The following is a 6,578-nucleotide window of genomic DNA, read 5'->3' on the forward strand; positions in this document are numbered from 1 at the left end:
GTGAGCTTGCCTCAATAGAGGACCGAATTCAAGATGATGTTGAGTTTTTCATCCACCTCTGCAATGAAGCCCTTGATGTAGAGGACATTAAGCTGAAGAAAGTTGTGAGAATTGGGGCTAAAACTATGAAAGATGGTACAAGAAGAAACAAATCACGCCCACTGAAAATTGTTTTCAATCATTTGGAAGAAAAGAAGGATTTCATGAGCTTGCTGCCGAAACTCAAAGTTGATGAAAGATTCAAGCAGATAAGTGTGACAAGAAAATGAAAAACATAAAAAGCAGGAGAAGGTCAAGGAAGCAGCAGAACTGACAGCCAATGATGAATAAAAAAAACTGGATGTACAAGGTCCAAGGTCCCCATGGAATCTGCAGATAAAGAAATACAAAAATAAAAAGCAATGTCAATCTGCAAAGGGTATGAATAATCAACAAGGTGAAAGTGTAACAGCAAAAAGTAAGCACATTACAACTGAATAAGCAGCATGCACCATCCACGAAGAGGGCAAGTACAAACACGAATAATAACAACAGCTCCAGAGCAGTATCGGCAAAAGACACCATTGATATATATATTTCACTACTGCGGACTCTCTTCGCAACAAAAGTGATGAACTAAGAATCATCGCCAGTACTACATGCCCACATGTCATAGTCATAAGTGAAGTGGCCAAAAAAATTGCTGGTACAGTGTTGACCAAATAGAACTGAATATCCACGGATATTGTCTGTTTGAAAATTTAAATCACACAAATGGCATCCGCGTAGTATGCATTTATGTCCAAGAAGAACTGAATCCCGCTGAATGCACTCTACATAATGACACTGCTGGAAACTTTAAGGAAGTGCTCTGGTTGCAGATCGAAACTGAGTCGAAGGGGAAAATGATAATTGGCAACGTCTACCAAAGCCCTAACAGTACTGAGCGGAATAGTAACAGCCTGAATGAGTTATTCTGCAAGCTTGGAGATATGCGACTTAACAATTTGATTATTGTTGGTGATTTTGATTTTCCAGATATCGATTGGACTAACCAAATATGTCTTGAAAATGAGAACCATGGGGCCTATAAGTTATTGAGCTGTGAAGGATTGCTTTCTTTATCAGCACTGTATACAGCCTACAAGATTCCGACAAGGCTACACCCCAAATGAGTTGGATCGGGTGTTCACAAGTGAGCAGGACATTGTCAATAAAATGTGAATTGGCCCTCTCTTGGTGAAAAATTATCACTGCTCACTCATGGTTGAGATTGTTGCCAAAGCTAGTCAGCAAAAGCAAACCAGGCCGAGATTCAACTATTACAAAGCAGTTTATGACATCATCAGACAAGCGTTGTTCTTTGAGTGGAGGGAGCTTCATGAAGCTGATACGATTGAGGAACGTTGGTCTTCTTTCTCGGAAAAGCTGGCTGAAGTATGAAATCACTAGGTACCATGTACGAGTGGGGTACCATATAGGTAGAAACCGATCTGGATGAACAACACTGCACTGAAGAAAATAAAAACTAAGCATCAAAGATGGCGAAGCTTCTTGGAAACCAAAACAGGTAAAAAATACCTTGAGTATACAAAGGCAAAAAATCAGACAAGGTGGGCATCACGAAAAGTAAAAAGATTATTTGAAAAGCAGATAGCCAGAGATGTGAAAATAAACCCTAAATTGTTCTGGGTATATGTGAACTCTAAGCTGAAAACAAAGTCTGCTATACCATATCTGGACAAAGAAGATGGTCTCAGAACTCAGTCTGAGGAGGAGAAGGTAGAACCTTGAATCTACAGTTCAAGAAGGTATTCACCAAGAAAGATATCTCACATATCCCAACATCTAAAAGCCGTCTTTTTGATAGAGTACTTCAGGACATCAAGGTGGATCCTGAAGATCTATTAAAGTAGCTGAAAGCTTTGAAAACCAACAAAGCATCAGGGCCAGATGAGATACATCCCAAACTGTTGTCTGAAGCAAAGAATCAGTTAGCAGTGCCATTAGCAATCATTTCAATAGATCACTCAATGAAGGCAAGCTCCCGGATGAATGGAAAAGAACATGTTTATCTCCAATTTTCAAGAAAGGCAGCGGACACCTACCATCAAACTATCAAACTGTTAGCTTAACATCTGTAGTATGTAAAATCCTAGAGTCAAATTGTTCGGGACAAAATCATGGACCACATGGACAGAAACAATTCATTCTCTAAATATCAGCATGGGTTCATGAGTTGCAGGTCTACTACAACACAGCTAATAGAATTCCTGGAAGAATGGACAACACTCCTTGAAGAAAATGAGGGAATTGACGTGCTTTACTGTGACTTTCAGAAAGCTTTTGACTCGGTTCCCCATCATCGGTTACTCGCAAAAGTCAAGAGCTATGGCATCGAAGGTGATGCATTAGAGTGAATTGAATCATTCCTACTTGATAGACAGTAACGAGTAGTGCTAAGTGAGTCCAATTCTTCTTGGGTGGGCGTAACCAGCGGTATACCACAGGGCTCAGTCCTTGGGCCTCTCCTGTTTGTGATCTTCATAAATGACATCCAAGAAGCTGTTACTTGCGGCATTAAAATTTATGCAGATGACACAAGGGTTTATAGCAGGATTGACTCTGATACAGACCACCTTCAGTTCCTACAAAACAGACAATCTACTACAGTGGTCGCAGCAGAGGCAATTAGTGTTTCACCCAGAAAAAGGCCCCATACTACATCTCGGCAGGGGACAGGCACAGGAGCAGGAGTACACGATGGGCACAACTCCTTTAGCAAACACCGAGGTCGAAAAAGATCCAGGAGTACATATTGATTCTGGTTTGTGTTTTCAGACCCACAGCTTTAAAACTGCAGCTGCAGCTAACAAGATAGTCGGCATAAGCCATCGGTCCTTCACGTACATGGATTGCAACATGTTCCTGTCTCTCTGGAAGGGGCTGATTCGCCCAAAGCTGGAATTCGCTACCTCAGTGTGTGTGTGGTAAAAATAAACCTGCTTATATTATCATCTTGTCGTTCATAAGGAGTGTGATGTATGTACCTTCTTAGTTAACACAAATGTTTATTCATGTTTATGTCTGTGTCTGATAATGTGTTTGTTTTGTTGTTTGCAGGGTATAACTGCAGTGGAATTGTTAACTGAATAAAACCTTAGTTCTGGATACACCGGGTTTACTTCAATTTATTCAGTTAATCAATTCAGTCGCCATGGAACGGCTTCTGCGCCCATCCCGGTTTGATGTGGACCCTGACTCTGCCCGGGCCGCCAAGGAGTGGACACACTGGCTGAGGACGTTTACAAACTTTGTTGAAGCGGTGCAGCTGACTACCCCTACGCTTGACAAACTGGATCTTCTCATTAACTATGTGGCTCCTAGTGTGTATGACTACATTTCTGAGTGCGAGACTTATGAGAAGGCTGAAGAGGTTCTGACATCTTTGTATGTGAAACCGAACAATGAAATATTTGCCAGGCATCTATTTGCCACTCGCAGGCAAAACTTGCTAAGGACTGCCAATTCAAAAGTGTAACTGCGGAGGAAGCGTGTGACAGTTATGTTCGGGATGCCTTCATTAATGGTTTGGTCTCTGGTGCAACACGCCAGCGTCTGTTGGAGAATTTGACACTGAACTTAAATACTGCTTATGAGCAGGCCCACACTCTAGAAATGGCCCAGAAGCATTCAGCCTCCTACTCTTCAGCAGAACCTGTTAATGCTGCTGTGTCAGCAATGAGTCGAGAGGAGGAATCGTTTAGTGCTGAAAATAACAGTTTGTCTGTTTCTGCTGCTATTTCTAGTGCTCGATGTTTTTTTGGGGGGGAACAACCGGCATCCCCGAACTCAGTGTCCTGCTAAGGACGCAGTGTGTTTGAAATGTAAGAAGCAAGGACATTATGCTAAGGTGTGCCGCTCTGTGAAACAGACAAGTGGCTCTTCTAGCCCAAAATATTCTTCAGCAATGCTAGCTTCTATAGTGGGGGCCTCCCCTAAGTGTCTTGAAAAATCTATAACACCTCTCAAGCTTAATGGTAGCCCTGTCAGTGCCCTTATTGATACTGGAAGTTCGGACAGCTTTGTGCGTCATAATTTAGTGGACCTAAACAAACTAACTATGTCTCCAGAGCATGGAAAAGTCTCCATGGCTGATGAATCCCTGTCCTCAAACATCTTAGGTCTGTGCAGTGTGGACTTGGAGTTAAAAGAAGAGACTTATCACGGTGTTGAACTCAAGGTGTTACAAAGCTTATGTAGTGATGTGATTCTAGGCCATGACTTCCTGAGCAAACATTCTGGTCTGGAAATAGGTTTTGGAGGAGAGAAACCTCCCTTGAAGATATATTCACTAGGTGTTGTTAAGGTGTCCCCTCCTTTCCTTTTCAAGAACCTGACGCCAGATTGTAGACCAGTGGCTAATAAGTCAAGACTATACTCCTTGAGTGACAAGAAGTTCATTGAAGCGGAGATTGAGCGTATGATGTCAGAAGGAATAATAAGGCCTAGCAATTCTCCTTGGAGAGCTCAAGTGCTGGTGACATCAGGGGAGAATCAGAAAAGGAGGATGGTTGTAGATTACTCTCGTACTATAAACAAGTTCACTGAGCTTGATGCTTACCCCTTGCCAAATATCGACGAGATGTTGAACAACATTGCACGGTACAAGGTGTTCAGTACCTTAGATCTGAAAATGCATATCATCAGGTTGCAATACGAGAAGAAGAGAGAACGTACACTGCATTTGAAGCTGGGGGTAAACTTTACGAGTTCAATCGCATTCCATTTGGAGTGAAAAATGGAGTAGCTGCTTTTCAACGTGTGTTTGACGAAATCCTTAAGAAAGAAAAAGTAGGTGATACATTTGCTTATGTAGACAATGTTACTGTGTGTGGTGAGACAGAGAAGGAACATGACCAGAATTTAAGAAGGTTTTTGAAGGTGGCCGAGGAGTACAACCTGACTCTAAACCACAGCAAGTGTGACTTCAAAGTCAGAACCATTAAATTACTTGGGTATTCAGTAACGGATGGGGAAATCAAACCCGACCCAGAACGCTTGCAACCACTGTGGAATCTTTCACCCCCAAAGGATGCAGCTTCTCTTTGCATGACCATGGGATTGCTTGCACATTACTCAAGATGGATCCCAAACTTTTCAGAGAAAATCCGCCCTCTCACACAAGCCAATGGTTTTCCTTTATCTACTGAAGCACTGCAAGCTCTCGGTAACTTGAAGAAAGACATTGCTAGTGCTGTGGTAACAGCCATTGATCCCACCTCTCTTTTCACTGTGGAAACGGATGCCTCAGGTCATGCAATAGCAGCTACTCTGACACAGAATAATCGCCCAGTGGCTTTCTTCTCCCGCACTCTCACTCGCAGTGAACAGGGACATTCTGCAGTGGAAAAGGAAGCTTATGCCATAGTGGAGGCATTGAGGAAGTGGAGACACTACTTAATTGGACACCATTTCAAGCTCATCATGGACCAGCGTAGTGTAAAGTTTATGTTTGACTCTAAATCAAACAGTAAAATAAAGAATGACAAAATAGCAAGGTGGAGAGTTGAACTCTCATGTTTTCACTATGATATAGTATACCGTCCAGGAACAGAGAACATACCAGCTGATGCTCTCTCCCGCATCTGTGGTGCCACTACTTCTGATAAACTCCGAGAACTTCATGAAATCCTATGTCACCCAGGAATATCTCGTATGATGCACTTCGTCCGAGGACGGAATCTACCTTACTCGGTAGAAGAAGTGAAGAAAATTACCACCTCTTACCAAGTGTGTTTAGAGCTCAAACCTCGATTCTTCAAATACTCGGGACAACTGATCAAAGCAACCCAGCTATTCGAGAGGCTGAACTTAGATTTCAAGGGCCCAGTTCCCTCTCAATCTAGAAACAAGTACTTCCTCACGGTTGTGGATGAATTTTCAAGGTTCCCTTTTGTTTTCCCTTGCGCTGATATGACCACTAGAACTATCATCAGTTGTTTGGTGCAACTATTTGCTTTGTTTGGTATGCAAGCATACATCCACACTGACAGGGGTGCATCTTTCATGTCTGAAGAGCTGAAGAATTTCCAGATGAAGAAAGGTGTAGCTACCAGTCGCACTACACCTTATAACCCTAAAGGGAATGGTCAGGCTGAAAAATATAACGGAATTATATGGAAAACTCTAGCATTGGCCCTTAAGACAAGAAACCTTGATGTGTCTCAGTGGGAAACTGTTCTCCCAGATGCTCTCCATTCTATACACTCCTTGTTGTGCACCTCCACGAACAGTACTCCTCACGACCGCCTATTCCTGCATAGTAGAAGGTCCACCACCGGCCAATCGTTGCCTACTTGGCTCATCCAAGGAGGACTAACTCTCCTGAGACACAGCAAGAACGACCCCTTGGTGGATGAGGTTGAAATCGTAGAGACGAACCCTGAGTATGCTTATGTGAAGCTTTCAGATGGTTGGGTGACTACGGTTTCATTAAGACATCTGGCTCCTGTGGCTAGTGACAACGAGAAAATACAGATGTTGGGGACCCTGTACCTCCGTCTGAGGTTCTTGAGGAATTGTCAGTTGCGAATGCT

The sequence above is a fragment of the Palaemon carinicauda genome, chromosome 7 (assembly GCF_036898095.1).
Source record: "Palaemon carinicauda isolate YSFRI2023 chromosome 7, ASM3689809v2, whole genome shotgun sequence".
NCBI lineage: Eukaryota > Metazoa > Arthropoda > Malacostraca > Decapoda > Palaemonidae > Palaemon > Palaemon carinicauda.